The sequence below is a fragment of the Protobothrops mucrosquamatus genome, unplaced genomic scaffold (genome assembly GCF_001527695.2).
Source record: "Protobothrops mucrosquamatus isolate PMUCROS unplaced genomic scaffold, P.Mucros_1.0 scaffold729, whole genome shotgun sequence".
Classification (NCBI taxonomy): Eukaryota; Metazoa; Chordata; class Lepidosauria; order Squamata; family Viperidae; genus Protobothrops; species Protobothrops mucrosquamatus.
In genome coordinates, this window is record NW_015387005.1 from 111,188 (window position 1) to 132,015 (window position 20,828).

Consider the following 20,828-nt stretch of genomic DNA (forward strand, 5'->3'; position numbering starts at 1 on the left):
AAGATGACATATATAATGTACAGTAAGTGATGCAAGTTGATTTTGAGAATTCTGGTTTCCATTTCACAACTAAAAAGTCTTTCCGTTGCTGAAGATTTTCAAGAATAGAAAGGATAGAATAGAATAGAGCTGGAAGGGACCTTGGAGGTCTTCTAGTCCAGCCCCCTGCTCAAACAGGAGGACCTATACCATCTCAGACAAGTGACTGTCTAGACTCTTCTTAAAAACCTCCAGTGATGGAGCACCCACCATTTCTGGAGGCAAGCTGTTCCACTGGTTAATTGTCCTCACTGTTAGGAAGTTTCTCCTTAATTCCAGGTTGCTTCTCTCTTTGGTCAGTATCTCCTCAGACAAAGAGAGGATGCCAAAAACAAGGACTCCCAGGTCAGGGAGAACATGATTGCATGTGCCTTTTTTCAAATTAGATGTTTGTCTGAAAAGGGAACCGTACTGGTTAAATGGGACCAATGAAGGAGAATATTTGTAGCGCAGGGGGGTCCCTGGTGCTCCCTGAGTTTGCTTGTTTTCTTGCAGGCGTTTCATGACTCCAAGTACGGTAGGCAACATCATCAGCACCAGCAAGAAGATGGACAACAAAAGATTGGACAACCATTTGCCTCAGGTGGTATAAGGTCTCCTGCTTTGAGCAGGAGGTTGGGCTAGATATCAGAGGTCCCTTCAAGCCCTATGTTTCTATTTTCAAGCAGTGAAGAATGACTGGCATAAAAACTACATATAATGGTGCCACATTTTTCAGGGAAATGCACAAAGTTACATTTCCCATGCAATGAGACTTGCTTTCCCAATCTGGTGCTCTTCTGCTGCCTTGAACTACGTTTATGAATCAAATTTATACAGGCATACATCTCACAGAAAGTGGTCGGCATACAACAATCCAATAAATATAAAACAATCATTACCTAAAATGATTGTAATTATTCAAAAACATTAAAAACTATAAAAGCAGAACTAAACAAAAATGATAGATGGAGGGATGTTAATAATAACAGAGCCACCTCACAAGTTCACTTGTTCTCTGGGGTTCCCAGGTCTGCTAGCATAACCAGGTCTTGGGGGCCTTCAAAAGATGAGGAGTGATGATGCTGATGTCATCTCTGGAGTGGGATGGGGCGAAGATTCCACAATGTAAGCGCCACAGCAGAAAAGGCCCACCACCTAGGCCCGCCAAATTATATCATGTAATTTCTTCATCTAAGTTTCTCAGCCATTTTGTCACATTGTTGAAGAATGATGAGGTTGTAGCACAACATATTTGGAAACCCACAGATTGGAAAGGTTCATCTGAGCTATGGAAGGGATTCCTGATTTAGCTTTTGCCAGAGTTTCAAACCAAAATATTAAAGAAGATGATAGTGCCATTTCTGTTTCATTGAATTTCTAGAACAAAAAAGTGCCAAGAAAAACATTTGATACTCCAAAGATCACTTTAAAATGATATTTACAGTGAGGAAAAAAAATATTTGATCTGCTGATTTTATACATTTGACAAAGAAATGATCAGTCTATAATTTTAATGGTAGGTTTATTTTAACAGTGAGAGACAGAATAGCAACAAAAAAAATCCGGAAAAACTCATTTCAAGAAAGTTATAAATTTATTTGCATTTTAATGAGTGAAATAAGTATTTGATCCCCTATCAATCAGCAAGATTTCTGGCTCCCAGGTGTCTTTTATACAGGTAATGATAGGAGTACTCTCTTAAAGGGAGTGTTCTTAATCTCAGCTTCTTACTTACCTGTATAAAAGACACCTGTCCACAAAAGCAATCAATCATATTCCAAACTCTCCACCATGCCCAAGACCAAAGACCTGTCCAAGGATGTCAGAGACAAGATTGTAGACCTACACAAAGCTGGAATGAGCTACAAGACTATCGCCAAGCAGCTTGGTGAGAAGGTGACAACAGTTGGTGCGATTATTCACAAATAGAAGAAACACAAAATAACTGTAAATCTCCCTCGGTCTGGGGCTCCATGCAAGATTCTACCTCATGGAGTTTCAATGATCATGATAACAGTGAGGAATCAGCCCAGAACTACACTGGAGAATCTTGTCAATGATCTCAAGGCAGATGAGACCATAGTCACCAAGAAAACAATTGGTAACACACTATGCTGTGAAAGACTGAAATCCTGCAGTGCCCGCAAGGTCCCCCTGCTCAAGAAAGCACATGAACATCTGAATTATTCAGAGGAGAACTGGGTGAAGGTGTTGTGGTCAGATGAGACCAAAATCGAGCTCTTTGTCATCAATTCAACTCGCCGTGTTTGGAGGAAGAGGAATGCTGCCTATGACCCCTCGAACACCATTCCCACTGTCAAACATGGAGGTGGAAACATTATGCTTTGGGGGTGTTTTTCTGCTAAGGGGACAGGACAACTTCACCGCATCAAAGGGACGATGGACGGGGCCATGTACCGTCAAATCTTGGGTGAGAACCTCCTTCCCTCAGCCAGGGCATTGAAAATGGGTTGTGAGTGGGTATTCCAGCATGGCAATGACCCAAAACACATGGCCAAGGCAACAAAGGAGTGGCTCAAGAAGAAGCACATTAAGGTCCTGGAGTGGTCTAGTCAGTTCTCCAGACCTTAATCCCATAGAAAATCTGTGGAGGGACTTAATGATTTAATGACCTTAATGACTTGGAGAGGATCTGCAAAGAGGAGTGGGACGAAATCCCTCCTGAGATGTGTGCAAACCTGGTGGCCAACTACAAGAAACATCTGACCTCTGATTGCCGACAAGGGTTTTGCCACCAAGTACTAAGTCATGTTTTGTGAAGGGGTCAAATACTTATTTCACTCATTAAAATGCAAATCAATTTATAACGTTTTTGAAATGCATTTTTCTGGATTTCTTTGCTGTTATTCTGTCACTGTTAAAATAAACCTACCATTAAAATTATAGACTGATCATTGTACATTTGCCCATTCAGTGGGCAAATGTACAAAATCAGCAGGGGATCAAATAAGTTTTCCCCTCACTGTATTATTAGTGGAAAAAATCAAATCATGCACATCCAGTAAAGTAACATAGAACTAGCAACTTTATTTATTAACTATTTACTTATTTATTGGCTGTTCACAGTATCCTCAGAAGTCTTCTGTGACACCACCTGGAACAGCCTTGTCTCAGTTCTTTGCCCCCCTAGAGCCAGTCTGTTTTGCCATGTTTTGTCTGAACTGTGGTTACCTTACTTGTGTACAGATTTTGCATAAGGACAATGAGATGTTTTTGCATTCCAAAGACATTCTACAACTTGACATAATTGTCGCAAACACCTTTCTGTAATCAATGAAACACATATTGACTTTTTTTGTTTGGCATGGTTTGGCTTGCATAATTATTGAACACACATTAGCAATAATATCTCAGGTTCCTTAGCATTTTGTAAAGTCATTTTCCATGTAGGGCTCCAATGTTTTGCTGGCATGTGGAATTAAGGATATCGTACAATTTTTGCACATCTGTTAAGTCTCTTTTTTTGCAACTGGTATGTAGGTTGACCTTCTAATCTGTTGGCCACTGTATCAGTCTCCAGATTCGCTGGCATAGCTTGATTAGAACTTCTACTAGAGGTAGTCCTCGACTTAACAACCATTCATTTAGTGACCATTCAAAGTTACAACAGCACTGAAATGCTGGAATGTTGCAGCGTCCCCATGGTCATGTGATCAAAATTCAGATGCTTGCCAATTGACTCATGTTTATGATGGTTGCAGTGTCCCAGTAATCTTCTGACAAGTGAAGTTAATGGGGAAGCCAGATTGATTTAACAACTGTGTTACTAACTTAACAACTGCAATGATTCACTCAACAACTATGGCAAGGATGGTCATAAAATCGAGTAAAACTCACTTAACTGTCTCACTTAGCAACAGAAATGTTGGGCTCAATTGTGGTCATAAATCGAGGACTACCCGTATTCTTCCATGACTTGCCATATTTCTATAGCTACTCATTCAGTTCTTTCTTGGCAATGATTGGAATGCTGATCTAACTTTCTTTTCCAGTAGTAGAGATTCTTGTACATAGGAAATGTATTTTAAGTTATCTTGAATGTTGACATCTCTACTCTATAGAAATTCAGCACACACTCCTTCCATCTTTGTTTGATCTTCTTTGAATCGGTTACTACCTGTCCAGTGGCATCTTCCAACATACCAATTCAAGGTTGTAATTTCCTTCAGAGTTCAAAGTTCTTTTGGAAGACTTTCCTTGGGTTTGTTCTGTGTATTTCCATCTTTGAAAAATTTACAGATGCCATTTAATATATTTTTCTCTTTTCTCTTTTTCTTTAACCTTTTCCTTTTCTTGCACTTTTTGCTTTCATTTTACTTTCTTCTTCTTTTTTCTTCCTTACTTTATATTAATTTGTATTCATTTATGTTTTCTTTTTCAAAGTTTCATTTTATACATACACTGTCACGTATATACAAACATACATACATACTCTGATCAAAGTTCAAGCTCTCAGCCATCCAGGTTACTAATAACTTGCAATGCAGCCAAACAGTTCATACAGATATAAAGTTCTTTTTTTCAGGACAGCACTAATTTTGTCTGCCAACTTGCTTTGAGTAATTGACATGTTACAAGCCAACACAGGGACACTCGGATGGATTTAACACTTCATGAGAGCTCTGATCCCTATTTCCAGTCACAAGATCAGAATTTTAAAAAGCCCGAGCGTATTGCTCTTCTGCAATGGAAGCTAATGTTCATCCAGAGATGGACAATGGAGTTGATGAAATGTGCCGTCAAAGCTAATTCTCCAGATAGCCATTCCACTGTCCACTTCAGTGCATAAGCAGCCACAGAGGACAGTCTTGCAACAGTGTGCAAAGCAAAGTCGGAAGAGAACTGAACGGCAATACATTTTAACTGTGCTGTCCTGACAATTCTTCTTTTTTTTCATGCTGCACAGATAAACACATGGGGATTGTTCTAAAACTCATGATAAGGGTCAATTTCAATTTCGACATATACCCCCCCCCCCAAAAAAAAAGCATTTCTATGGTGATTTGATACAGTTCAGTTTTTATCTTGCTAAGGAAAGGTCATATTGCCAGTAATTCTAGCAAAAACCACTATTTTAGCTGTCCATATGTGTCAATAGCTTAGCATCTGACTTTGCTGTGTCCCAATTCCTTGACAAAAGAAATTTAGTTTTATTGAAGAATCTTTAGCTAAATAGTAAGTAGCAATCTTTAAGTCTCATATAGTCTTCAGGCTTGCTTTCTGTGGTTCCAGGAATTCTAGAAATGGTATTGTCAACTTCAGTGGGAGATTACTTAATATAAGCAGATTCAGACTGAAAATGTAAAGGTAGTCCTTGTTTAGTGACTGCCTCATTTAGCAAGAGTTCACAGATACAATGGTGATGAAAAAATAATTTTACAACCAATCTTCACGTTTATAATACAGGTAATCCTCAATTACAGCCACAATTGAACACAAAAGTTCCATTGCTAACAAGTCATTAGTTAAGCAAGATATCCCCATTTTATGACTTTTTTGTCACAGTTGTTAGGTGAATCACTGCAGTTGTTAAGTGAATCATGTGGTTGTTAAGTATATCTCACTTCCCCCATTGACTTTGCTTGTCGGAAGCTGGCTGGAAAGGTTAGCAATGGGGATCACAGTACACCTGTCATAAATACATGCTGGTTCCAAGCAGCTGAATACCGTGAGGGGTGCTGCAGTGGTTGTAAGTGTAAAAATTGGTCATATGTCACCTTTTTCAATGTTGTAACTTTGAATGATCACTAAACAAATGGCTGTAAGTTGAGGACTACCTGAATTCACAGATCTGTTAATTAAAGGAAAGCTGAAGTAAGATTGAAGCATAATCAGGTTTTCACTTAGTGAGCGCTTCTCTTAATGACTACATTGCTGGTCCTAGTCATGGTACCTAAACTAACTGTAAAGTCCCATATCTGCTTAATTGAATGATGTTACTGTGCTGCCCATTGTAGCCCTTATTTACAAAAGGAAAGTGTAGCCTCTGATACCAAAATGTTAAAAGTATCTCTAAAATCTAGAAAGATATAATATTTCTGTCTAAAATACCAATTGGTTATACAGTAACAAAAGAAGACAAACTCATATTTAAGACGGCATAATTTTAAGACAGCATAATTTTGCTGCTATGAATTACAATAAACTTGCTGCAATCCCAGTAATATAGCAGTTACATTTTTTTTACCTGTGTAGCCATGTAATTTCTTATAGCAGAACTGATTAATTTTGAATGACATTAATACTTTCATGTTAGTATCAACACTGTTGTATTAAAATATTGGCAAACTCTCCCAAGCCAAATTATCAGATGTTATGTTGAGGAAATGGACAGAACTGAAATCAGTAGGGAAAAATAAATACACTGATCACTTTTCCTTTACTTCTATTTCTGTCGAATACAACTGAAAGGTAAACTCTAGATCAGTGGTTCTCAACCTTTTTAATGCCGCGACCCCAACCGGTCGTAAGTCGAGGACTAAACCGGTCGTAAGTCGAGGACTAAACCGGTCGTAAGTCGAGGACTACCCAACCGGTCGTAAGTCGAGGACTTTCCCTGCCCGGGAGCACCGCGCATGCGTGGTTCCGCCCCCTGCGCTGGCCGAGGCGTAGCTGGCAAGCGGCAGAGATGGAGCAGGCCGACCACCAGCGGGCCCAGCCCAAGGGAGGTAAGGCACCCACCGGAAAAGGGGAAAAAATGGACAAAAAAAATGGCGGGCAGCCTTGCTTGGCAACCCCCGTGAAATGGTCGATCGACCCCAAATGGGGTCCCGACCCACAGGTTGAGAACCACTGCTCTAGATTAAAAAGTAAATTATATGCAACCAGCCTAGTTACCTGGGAGACAAATACATTTACTGCTAACAGCTACAATATTAAGAAGTTCTCTCTCTGTATATGTGTTTGTGTGTGTGAGAGCATATATACACACACACTTAATGTCTTGTTTTTCAAGCTTTTAAATGAAAGAGATCTTAAAATTAAGTCTACCCATATAAACAGGATACTTTTTATAAAAAATGCTTACTGTTTTTATAGCATGAAGGCGGCTTCTGAGTCAGGAGCAGGTGGTTACTATTTAATCCCTCTTTTTAACACATGAAGGTGTTTAGGAATGATTGTTACTTTAATACACATTTATTATTATTATTCCATTTTTCCACTACTCTACCTTGGGATATATATTGTTGTCTGTTACCCAGAGATGAATTACACACAAAAGCAGCTTCAGTATTGTGTAAAGGGACAATTAAACCAAAATTGGACACTTGTTCAGATTTAATATTCATATCTAATGATTTACCTTGGGATGTATATTATTCTAAAAAAAGACACTTTCTTACCTTCCCCCGATAAACTCTTATTAAACTTGAGAATAATGAAGTATGTCACATTATAATGTTTAGATCATTTTTTTAAAAAAGTAAACAAACGGAAAACTCATATGCCCTGCATAGCCATCCCCGCTACACACACACACACACACACACCAGTGTAGTTGCATTTCCCAAAAACCTCTCTGGAGAATTGAGAGTTTTGCAAAATGTAAGAGGTGACTGAGGATTATCTTGGACAGAGGGAAAACTGCCTAAAATTAAATGGAAGTATGCCTGATTTGAAATAGTTTCTCTATCCTAAGTAGCCCTATGATTACTTCAGATTGTTCCAAACTCACTTCATATTATGTAGAATCTTTAATAGGAAAATTTAGGGAAAGATAACATAATTTTACCATCAATTATTTAGCTTAGTAAAATTGGCCATTACATATAATTGTGCATTTCTTGTCAAGAACAACAGGTACGTTTTCACAGTGTGGTCATACAAATAAATCACATTATGATATAATGAATGCAATTTCAATTACCATATTAGGACAATTTAATAGATTTATCTATTGGAATCTATTAATTGGATGCTATGAAATCATCTTAATTTATTTCTGTACAAAGTATTCTTCATTGTTTTGAATAGGTAATAGAAAAGACACTACATTTATTGGTGACTTGAAAACTCTTATGGACTTTTCATGCTAAAATGAAAAAAAGAACTTTTGATTTATGGCTTTGATGATTAGACAGAATAGATTATAGAAAGAATATTATGATGTATCTTTAGAAAGGGAAGTTAAAATATAACTGTACTTGTAATTCCTGTGAAGAATATTGAAAACCACTTCTTAATAATTTCTTTCCTTTCCTTTTTATTTTTCTTATACATTTTTCTTTTCTTTTTTGTCTTAGCTTGGATTAGTTTTAATAATTTTTTAAAAAGTTTGAATAAAAATCATATGAAAAAGGAGACATAAAAGGGTCTCCACATGTTATGCCGGAAAGTAATATCCTGAAGAAATTATGGTATAAAATCAAAAGCTATTTGACAATGCCTCATCATGGCAAGCTCAAGGAATTGGTACAATAAAATTGTTTTATATTCATTACATAATAATTTTGGTGAGCTGAGCATATCTTTCAAATCATTTGGCTTCTCCAAAAATCACTTGTGTAAAGAGCTAGTGGACGTTCATCAATCTTTGAGACATTACATAAAGCCGGGTGTGTATGTGGGGGGGGGGAATCTAAATTCAGGTTATTGATAATGTTCCAGACACTTTGTAATGTAGCACAGTTTCCTTAATTAATGTCAAAAACAGTGTTGCAGTGCTCTGGACACAAATGTTTAGTGGTTTTAACCTTAAGGTCCTGCAATGTTTGTGATTTGATACAGTAACAAAAATCAAGGCTATTCTGGGATTCCTGTGTAGCAATGTATGCAGAAGTTGTGGATGTTCCATCATGGGAGGTTTTTAAGAAGAGGTAGGATAGCCATTTGTCTAAAATGGTATAGGGTTATGGTTTCCTGCTCAAGCAGAGGATTGGACTAGAAGATCTCCAAGTTCCCTTCCAATGCTGGTATTCTGTATTCTATAATCAAACGCCAAGATCTCACTTGTGAAGTTATAGAGTGAATACAATTGTGGGTAATTGGCTGGCAAACAAATGTAGAACCAACAGACAGGAATGGGGGACTATGTAAATCAGAACTATTAGGAAACAAGGCAAGTTTGAGATATTCGGTAAGAACATAAAGTAAACTATAGTACTAGGAGTATTATAATAAGCATGAAGCGAAATAAAATAGTTTTTGGCAGTCTCTTAACTATTTCAAAACTGAGACAGCAACAACTATTCACAGTTCAAACTGATGTTATATAACTTATTCAACATTGCAAAGCAGTATAAGATAAACCATTAATCAGGCTTCTTTGGGATTCAAGCCTGACATTTACTGTTTTGAGTCTAAGACACACACAAAAAAAGGGGGGGGGACATGTAATTTGGTATGTTTGAGGCTATAAAAGTTAGGTTAAATTCAAAGAGCATCTCTGAATTTATACGAGATGCAAAACTGTTGAACAGAACTTGTTTACATTCCAAAAACTGAAATTTCCAGACTTGGACTCAAGGACTTCCAGAGTCAGGCTTTAGTTATGTTAATTCTGTGGACATGCCCATATAATTTTCTTGGCAACGGTATGCAAGTGGTTTGTGTCAATGGAAGAATGGATGGAAAAAGTGATGAATTGTGATGAAAAGTGATGGCAATTTATCCAGTTTTGTTTTCAGTTGGAAACTGCTTCTGGACTTCATGTTCAAAACAGAAAAAAAAAAGAAAATTTGATATTAGGTTTGATGACTAGAGTAACTCTGTTGTTTGTTGTAGAAATGGCTTGTATCTATCAGAAATGTAAAGTAAAATGTGGAGAGTGTATTTTGTATTCTACTGCACCAAAAAGAGTTGGAAGTCACTATTTTTTTCTTTTCTTTTACTTTTTACCTTATACTTCTTTCCATTCTCCCCTCTGATATTTATTTCCTTTTGTATTTTATATTATAATAAACTTTAATAATATTTTTTTTAAAGAAGGTGGTTTGCCACAACTTTGTTTTTCCTTTTTAACCTTCCAAGCCTAGCCTACAGCCATGGAATTTCCTGCAAATCTCCATCCAGTTACCAGCTAGATCTGGCTATGCTGCCATCTGCCGGGAACTTGAATTAAATCAATAAACAACTTTGCTATCTTAACTTTAACACTGAAGCCTTTCTTATCTTGATCTGGAATATGATTTTATAAAGTACCCTCTTATACCCTCTATATACTATGCTTTAAAGGCATATTATAAAGTTTTTTAGATGAATGTAAATGTTAAAGTATATCAGTATATACAGGTGTCTCTGTATAGCAGCCATCTGCAAAACTGATTCAGAATGCCTATTGACAGGAATAAATAACTTATTGAGCACTGTATGAATGACTGATTTTTATGTCCATGTCCAATGTTCAAGATATTTACAAACCTGCAAAGGTTTAGTCACCAAGAAAAACTAACTTCAAATGATTATATAGAGAAGTTTAAGAAAAGTTATACTATTCTTAGTAAACTTAAGAGTCTATTATGTTTAATGATCAAATATCAACCAGCTTTTTTGTGTCATTGTGGGAAATAATCTATTTTCATTATATAATAATTGTGTTACATCCTGAAAGCAGCTTTGCTGCAACAACAGCTTTGAGCTATTTCCCCTGTGTCATACAGAACAGGGTAGAACCTCAAATAAAGTTGTAAACAATTCTGTAATAAAATGGAAAAGCTTTCACTAAAGCCATAGGCATTGGAGGGCAAAAAATGTCGCTTACCATCTCAGCTAGTAAATAGGAAATGCTTATGATATCCATATACTTACACATTCCACATAGAGATAATAATTTATGGATTTTTTTATGGTGTGCAATTAATTTTCCCAAGGGGCCACATGAGAAACTGGGATTGTTGTGGAGGGCTGAACCAATAGGGCTGTGAAGGTGTATAAGCACACACACAGGCATTTACATAAATTTAAAAAAAACACCCAGTTACCTTCAAAACAAAAGCAATGCAATTGTATTGCATGCATGGCACACACTTATTTACATTTGATTTGCAATTTCCAGTGGACCTTACACAGGCTGAACAGGAATAGCCAAAGGACTGGATGTGGCTTGGAGGGTGGTAAAATGCCCATTTCTCTTCTATGGGAAATATTTTCCTGAGTACAAAAGCCTTGCTTCCAAGGGCCCAGAAATGGGGTACTCTCACAAAGGTAAATGGTAAAATAAAAAAAAAGGGGGGGAAATTCCTGTATGTTATAGCTGATCAATTCCAACGAATTAATTCATGGGGCACATCTTATATGACACTTTCTTAAGTCCATTACACAAATTAATTTAAGAAACTTAAGTATGTATGTATACAAATGAATGTTATGTTACAAACAGCCCTATATACATTTCCAATATATTTCCACATTGGCTGCGTTTTCTTGCAAAAAATAAAGGACTAACCTAAAAAGGGGGTAAATGTGAAAGAGGTTTAAAAAAGTGTTTATGTTCATAACTTTGCTTTATGAAGGAAAATTCAAGAGCAAAAACCATGAAAAAAATGAAACCAAATAAATCTAAAGCAGAGCTGTCCTTTATAATAAAAGAGGCATATGCATATATGTGTGTGGATATAGATATATAGATGTGGATATAGATATAGGTACATAGATAGATATCCAACCCCTACATCAGTGGTTCTCAACCTGTGAGTCGGGACCCCATTTGGGGTCGATCGACCATTTCACGGGGGTTGCCAAGCAAGGCTGTCTGCCATTTTTTTTGTCCGCCATTTTCCCCCCCTTTTCCGGTGGGTGCCTTACCTCCCTTGGGTTGGGCCAGCTGGTGGTCAGCCTGCTCCGTCTCTGCCGCTTGCCAGCTACGCCTCGGCCAGCGCAGGGAGCGGAACCATGCATGCGCGGTGCTCCCGGGCAGGGAAAGTCCTTGACTTACGACCGGTTGGGTAGTCCTCGACCTACGACCGGTTTAGTCCTCGACTTACGACCGGTTTAGTCCTCGACTTACGACCGGTTGGGGTCGCGGCATTAAAAAGGTTGAGAACCACTGCCCTACATGAAAGTGGGGGGAAGGCAAGAAACACTGCTAAATAATTATCTTGGGTTTCATCTCAGATACTTGGCCAAGCTGCAATGCTTTGGATTTATACGAAGTGGAGAATGGCATGCAAACTTTAGTCCTAAACACCCTGACTGGCAGGAAAGCCAGTGGGCCAATCATTCGCTTTCAGCCCAACTCTACCTCTCAGGGTTGTTGTAGTGGGGAAAACAGGAGGGGGATGGAGTATTAGGTACATTCGCAGTGTGTGTGTGTGTGTACAAATAAAATTAGTCCAACTATCTTGGCCACCACTGTGTGTGTGTGTGTGTATACACACACACACACACACACACACATATTCTGAAGGGCCGGTTTTTACATAAAAGCAGATAGTATTATTCTATCTGCTTTTATGTGAAAACCGGACCTTCAGAATAAGAAGTGCGCTCGAGAGGACTGCCGAGGGGTTGACCGGCGGTAATTTTGGCGCGCTCCTGCCGCCCCGCCTACAACTACCCGCGACAAACAAACAGCAACAAAAAAAAAACCAGCCCTGCGGCCACCGCTGGCCTTTTGCTCAGCTGGCCCTTCGGTGCGCCCTTCCTTCGCGGGGGCTGGAAAGCGGCTCGTCAGGCAGGCGCGCTACCCAGAGCTACCTCGAGCGGTGCCTCCCTGCCATTGCGCCTGCCTGCTGGCAGTGACACTTCAGGCGGCTTCTTCACCCGGGCAAGCCCTCCGCAGGGCAGGGGGTGTGTCCGGGCAGGGCGGAGTCGGGAGACTAAACTCCACGCCCGCCTCTTTCTTCCAGCGCCGAGAGTCGCTGGTGGCAAGAGCTCCGCGTCGCACCGCTGGAGGGGAGGGGTGGCGGGGGGGGGGGGGCGCAGAGAGAGAGTGACCAGCCTCTGGGAAGCTCGCCTCCCCCGGCCTCTACGCCCCACACGCGCCCCCGGCTCGCTCCTTCCCACCTGCCAGAACTTCTCCCATGTGCTGTCATGAGGCGAGCGCTCCGCTCCGGACTGGGCGCTGCGGCGCTTGTCCTGACAGCCTGCGCCTCTCTCTGCACAGGTAAAGGGAGCGCCAGGAGCCTGCTTGGCTGGCGGGTCGGAGGTTGCGCTTGGCGGTGCTTGCTTGCTTCCCCCCCCCCCTCTCTCCGAGCGGGTCTTGGGAACGGCGAACTGGGCACCGGAGTTTCTCTCGGCTTGCAGGAGTCTTGGCCTGATTGGAAACCCTTTCTTTGCCTTCCGCCTTCCAAGCTGTGTCCCTAGTAAACAAAAAACAAAAAAAAAAACCTTATCCAAATAGCATTTTTCCTGATCACTCGGGGAGGGCGGTCCGACAGGTTTTTTTTGCGCCTTTTCAGCCCGTTTGCCGAGCTAAACAGAACCGGAGAGTAGGCTAAAGGCGTGTTTTCCAAGTTCGAGGGATTCGGTTGCTTATAAATAACCTGGTAAATTAAGCTTCGTGCAATCCGTACTGCAACCCCGCTGTGGGACAGATAGATAAATAACAGAGAGGGAACGTTAAAGCGTTTTTTTTTAAAAAAAAGTAATAACAACTGGTAGGAGAGAACAGAAGAGCCGCGCTCGCTTTAATCCGGGGCGAATTTGTTATAATATAATCTCAGTTGGACGGTGTTGGCTGCGAGGGCAAAGGACAGCTAAGCGCTCAAGGGAGAAGCCTACCGTATCTTTAAAGGGCAAGCCCTTCGTTTCAAAATGCGGCTCCCTTGGCAGAAGTGACCCCCGCTCGATCCAAGTCTCTTTTTGGCTCCCTGTCACCATTTGCAGGTATGTCAAACAATACCCATATAAAGACGCTGCACCTTCCTAGAGAGACGGGTCCATGTTGTTACCTCGGACTACTCCAGGGCTCGATCTTAAATTAAAAACAATGTTTACAGTAGGGTGCTGGCTTAAACTGCAGCTGCGGCTCCTCTTAATTGTATTGAAATTTGGGCAGAGGAGAGGGAATGGGGAGAGTTGTGTGATTGGAAAGGGATTTGGGTTTACAAAAAGCCACACATGGAGTATCAGTCCCAAACCCTCTTACCTGTGAGAGCAACCCCAAAATAAATTTCTGAGACCTGCTTCTGAGCACAAATAGGCAAGCTGTAAACCCCCTTTTCAGGTTGGGTCATTTAATCCAGTAGTGCAGTCCTAGACATGTCTACTCAGAAACAAAATGATTTTGGGGGGGACTCCCCAAGTACAGCCAAACTGGGGGAAAAAAACACCAAACCCTTGTTTCTAATCATTTTAAAATAGAATTGGTCCAGTTAAGTGTCCCTTTCATCTTCACTTTCTGTTCAGGCAGCTAACTCACCACAATGATTAAAAAATCTGATTTCATCATTGTATCCATATTTATTATTGGTCCAGTTTTATTATTGCTCTCAAAATGTTTGAGGGAAAAAAATTAAAGCCTAACAAAGGTGAGACATCCATTTCACTGACAAGAAAACTTAGTGGTGGGTACCAAGTCAGTAGATACTGTAAAAAGGTAGCAGTGTTTCCTTCTAGTTGACCTTGATTTCATACAGTTTATAGATGTATCATACCCTGCTTGAGATGAGTTGGGGGCAGCGGGGGTGCTACATATCTAATTTCTGAACAAAAAAACAAAATGACATAGTTGATAGTAATTACTATATGTCTCTGTCTGTAAGAAAGCAAGTGAACATGTGTTGGGGATATTGGCAGAAAATGCCTAAGAAAAAGTTGTTGGGTTTTCTTTCCCAGCTTGGGAAGAAGTAGATTCAGAATGGAACTATAAGTATCATGTATCTTGATGTGGGGACATGGAATGTTAGATGTAATATTGAAATGATCAGCAGTTTTTTTTTAGGATTGGAAAAGATGGTGGTGATTTTGAAACTAAGGCTATGCACTTTATAATGTTCTGGGTAGGAATTCTATAGTGTAAAGAGAAGATGTTGGAATAGGTGTGAAATGAAGTTGGAAAGGAAAAAAAAGCAGACAGACATTTGGGTTTGAGATGTAATCACTATGCAAACAATCTGAATCCTTTGGAATATATATCAGTAGGAATCCTGCATTCGGATCAGCCAACACATTTTCCCCAGAAAATGCAAATAAGTCTTTAAAAAGTCTCTGATAGGGAAGGAAAGAGTTAAACTCTACAGTTTCCTCACAGTTCTAGATTTGCTCAGGTTGTCCCTTGGCTACTATTTACTTAACCCAAAAAACAGTTCCTAATTGCTTTGCTGCAATTATAATCACATTTAGCCTTTAAACTATTTTGCCAACCTAAGCAAATTATTTTGGCCACTGCCTTGCATCTTGTTCCGAGGGCTAACTATGCCCTCCTCAAATGTTTTTTTTTCTTCCACTTTACAGATAGATAGCAGAAAGAAAATTCAGTCCTAATTCATGGAATAAATGTATTCAAGTATTATTTTCAGAAAGGCTGCAAGAAGAATGGGTTGGTTGGTGGATGCATCAGCTTCTTTGTCTAATGTTATGTTCTCTAGTAAACTCTAGTAAGTTTGGGATTAATCTTAGCTTCAGTTTTTATAAGATTTCCCGGTTCTTCTGAACCATTGTAAATTCTGTAGCTTTAGCCATTGATCTTTAATAAGTTTTTGAACTGGATCAGCCCAATGTGCATGATCTATGTATATAAATTTAAATGACCACGTTTAGTAATAGTAATGGTAATGGTAATAGTAACATTATAAATCAGGGCTGCATTTCCCCCCCCCAAATATAATTATAGTTAAAAGCTTATGCCAAGGTAACAGATCTTATACGCTTGAGAAAATGGGATCCTTTAATCTATACAAATGGCAAGGTAGATATAGTATTGAAATGTTTTTTAGGATTGGAGGAGATGGTGGTGATCAAATATCTTTGATCAGATTTTTTTTTTTAAAAAAGAGACAAATGATTACACAGATTAGAAATCTCTGAAATGTTCAGTGTTTTGCACATCCTGAAGCCTGAGTAACACCATAAGGTTCTGCTTGCCCAAATCTTTCCAGGGTATGGGACTATAGCCTTTCAACATTCACAGCTCCCATGATTTCAGGTTTTATCATGATAATAAGTATGGGATGTAACTAATGTTTCTGTAATCAAAGTTGTGAATGCATGTCACATAATGTACATAGTGAATGAGTATAAATTCCTATTAATATTAAAGTATACAACATCCATAGTGAGGAATCTGAGACAAGACAATTCCTGACTTCTTTGGGAGGAGTATGTTTGCAGATACGGTTTAATTTGATATGTGTTTGGGTGAGGGGTGGAAAGCTCAAAATAGACTGAGGTGTGTAAAGTCCCTGCCATGGCAGTAAACTATCCATTGGGGATATTACTTAGTCTCTGTTCTTAATGTTCAGTTTCTAATTTTTTAAAAAATGATGTTATTTATATAAAGGCTAGAAAATAAGCTTGCTTCTAAGTGGGTCTGACTCACAAGTCTATATTCCAGAAATATAGGGGTTTAATAATTGGTAATAAGACAGTTCTCCTTCTAAATGTTTATCTATAGTTATTGTGGAAGATACAATTCACATTTTTCCATCTTGTTTTGTCAGACTATTTCCCATTTCTTTTGTTAATAAAAAGTCAGTTTAAAGGTTAATTAATAGCTGAGAAATGTTGGTAATCCAACTTTTAGTATCTTGGTACACAAGAGTATTTCCAGGAACACATCTTTTGGCAATCATCCAAGCATTTACTCTTTAATTTACTCCCTAGAATCTGTTCTTCAACTTTCCTGCTCTTAGCTATTGCTGAGTCTTGTTGTTATCTTCTTTGACTGCAAGTTGTTTTTTTTAATGTACTGGCTACTGTGTTTTGTCATAGGTCTTTCCTATTTTTCATTTAGTTTTTCTTATAGGTCAGCTTGGTCTTTTTGAGGATTCACTAAGCCTACATGGTATACTACTTTCAGTGCATCCTCTTCACTGTTCTTCAGATATTCTTCCAATGCCCTTTTTTCTATTCAACTGTCTGGTATACTTGTAACATTTGACACCCACTTACGCTCTTTGGTAATAGTGTTTGTCAACATTGCTGCATGGATGAAGGACGTGATTCCTTGTCATTATTTCTCTGGTCTTCCTATCCAGGGCTTCTACTTCCACTTGAGCCCAGTCCACTATTTCAGTGTGTATCTAATGACTGGAATTGCCCAGGTGTGATTGCCTTGATGGTATTTCCTACACGGAATTTTGGACTTTAAGATCTTCTTCACTCTCTTGATGTATTCACGTATAACCTTTTTCTTGACTTCAGTGTGCTTGATGTTGTATTTGCAGTGATCTTCATCCAGATTCTTGATATTATTTCCATAGGGCATCTAGATTCCTGTAGTTTTTTTTTTCTCTTGCTGATGATCACGATGGCACATCTGCCCAATCTAAACTCCACTGCAACATCTTGGCTATATATGTGGACAGTATTGAGCAGTGGTTCCATTTTAGCTGGTGTTTTTCCATACAGCTTCAGATTGTCTGTCTAAAGGAGATGGGTAGCCTGACAGATATTTTTGATGTTTGATAGCCGTGGCCTGACTTCTTTGGTATCGTTGACAAAGGAATGAATGCAATGAAAAGCAGTAGTGGTGATAGCAAGTAAATCTCCTTGAAAGATTCATTTCTTGATATTAATTTCTCCCAGAGTATCACCATTGACCAGCAATTATATCTTCTATTGTGCCATTAATCTTTGCACAAAGCTTCTGATGTTTCCATTGATTCCTGTTATTTCTAAACACTTGATTTTCTAGTCACGTGGTAGCAAGTTGAATGGGTTCTTGTAAACAATTTCAGCTATTTCAGGTTGATCTCATAGTTTGCCAAAATCATGTTGTCGATTAGGAGCTGATCTTTTGTCCCGCTGCTGTTTGGGTGGTTTCCTTTTTACACAGATGGAGAGAACATGCTTTCAACTAGATGCTGTTGGACTACCGTACATCAGCTACTATGCCAGTTAGCAATTTGAAAGTTGTTGGTAAGAAGATAATTGGCCTGTAGTTGCCTGGTGCTGCCCCTTTTGTTGGATCCTTCATTATCAGGTAGATTTTGCCAGATGTTAACCAATCTTCAATTTCACCTCCTTGCAGTATGCTGTGAAACTGCTCGACAGTGAATGAGTGTATTTCAACCAAAAACCATGAAATTCATCTTCACTTGATTCTGACCAATTTTTGATCTTCATTTTTCTCCACCATTTATTGTTATTACAAGTTCTTTCATTTCAGCTTCTTTTTTTCTCTTTTCTACTTTCTTTATCCAAAGTGCATTCTTGTTGTATTTCTTTGGGTTGTGTCATAGCTGTGCCCAGAATTATACTGTTTCTTCTTTGTTAGCTATTGACTTATTCATTGCACTCTCTCTGTTGATGGATTGGTTGAAATATTTCTGATTTGACAGAAATGGAGATTCTATGTGGAGTTTGAGCTTTGTATCTGCTGATTTTCTTGGCTATGGCTGTTATTTGCTGCTTTATTATTTCTAATTCTTCCTTGATCTTCCTTGTCTCTAGGTGATATTTCATGATCATATGTGCTTTTGACTTCAGCTTTATTTGTTCTAACTTGCTTGCATCTGATCTTAGCATGCTGATCTTATTTTCCAACCTGATCTTCCATTTTGGTGGTACACCGTTTGGCTTTTTCCCTTATTTATTGATTTTGCATCCAAAACATTCAGTTATGACTACAGCTGTGCTGCACATCTGTTGGTTCATTGCTTGCAATGAGCTGGTGCTTACATTTGATATTACAATACAGTATTGGCATCTTTTAATATTTGTACTCGCTGTTCCTTCGGAACAAGCTTCAATTCAGGCAACATTATTCAGTTGTTTTTATGCTGTTCTAGATGCCATTCATTGTTTCCTTTGATTCCTCTTGTTTTTTTATTTTTATTTTTGGATTGTTGTTGTTGTTGTTTGGTTAGAGAGCTTTATACTTTCTGAGAAGAAGGCAAAGGAGAAGAGGGTGCCTGGTTTGGGAATGAAAACAATGCAACAACTTATGCTGGCTTCCTCTACTGCTGACTCCTCCTGGTTTGCCCCTAAAGTCTGAGCTACTTCTGTTAGGGCTTTAATTTATTTGCCCTGGTTTCAATTATGTCCTATAATAAAGATGGACATGATTTATTTAAGATGATCTATCACCTTACATATTCCTAATGTTGAATTCAATCTTTAATCTGAGTTTTATGTTGATCTTTTGTAGCATGATAGGTATATGGCAGACATGTCAAACACAAGGCCCGGGGGCCGGATGTGGCCCTCAAAGTGGTTTCATGTGGCCCGCGAAGCCATCCTGGAAACAGTGAGAGAACGGCCCCCACTGCCTTGGCTCTGGCCCAGGCCGGCTGGGAGCCAATGTACAATTTTGTAGTGGCCATCTATGCTGAAACACATTCAGTCTTAGCTCCACAAGACCGTCTAGAAACAGTGAGGAACCAGCCCCTGCTGTGTCGGCCCCACCCCCTGGGTGCATGCTGGGGAGGTGCCACCCTTTGTGAGGAATGAAGAAATGGATCATGTGCATGCCCCGGTCCCACCCCCTTCTGTCAGAGACCCTCAGATCTGTCCCACTCCTGCCCAAGCCCCCACAGGCACCCTTGACGCGAACGATGTAGAACTGGCCATGCCCACCCAGTAGGCCACACCCACTCCATCCACACCCACCCAGTAGGCCGCACCCACTCGGTGCCCCGAGGGCAACCGCAATGCTGATGTGGCCCTCAATGAAATTGAGTTTGACACCCCTGGTATATGGGATGGTAAAAATATTCTACTGAGCCAAACTATAGGCATTCAGCATTTTGTTCTACTTCCATTTTGTGACCAGAAGTGAACGGGGAAACTCCCAAGTAGGTTATGAGGAACATAGCCACCTCTCTCCCACTGCCACATAAGCCAGCTAGCAATTCATATTCTGAACCTCTCCTGTCATATATGCAAAACTTTAACCAAATAGAGTAGGAACGTACTGAACTTTTCCATAATTATCATATAACCTTGTCATATGGCAAAATTGCTCTTTTAATTGCTAAAAGGAAGACACATTTCTAGGGCAAAAGAGCAAACTCATCTTTTGCTACTACCACATGCTAAAATAAATATCGGTTAGTAACATTTAGATCTTGTTTCACAGTTGGTTTCAGGAAGAATGAAAATCCGTGATTTTAAAAATCCACCAAGGGTGTGTGTGTTATTAAATGTTCTATATTTTATATATTATTAAATATATTTTATATATTATTAAATATATAAATATTTTATATATGTTTCAAATCAGGGTTTTTGTTTGGGGTTCTGTAACAATTTGTTTCTTTTCGGTTAAATATTACCAAAAAATTAATAAAAAGGAGGAAGATTACCCTGTATTAAATTTGGAAGTTGCCAGCTGGATAACTTATTTATTTATTTTATTATTTATTTATTTTTCCAACTTCTATGCCGCCCTTCTCCCCACGGGACTCAGGGCGGCTCACAGCATATTAAAAAACAACACAAAAAAACATTTCCCCTATAAAACCAATTAAAAACCAAATATATTTATGGCTGTGTCATTATTAAAATCATTAAAAAATTTTCCCTATTTAAAATTCACCCTAGGTCAGTCCCGCTTGTTGAAAAAGCCATGTCTTGAGGGCGCGGCGGAAGGTTAGGAGATCCGGGATCGTCCGGATCTCGGGGGGTAGTTCGTTCCAGAGGGTGGGGGCACCCACAGAGAAGGCCCTCCCCCTGGGGGTCGCCAGCCGACACTGCCTGGCCGACGGCNCGTGGATCCAGGAGGACACCCAAGTTGCGTGCCCTCT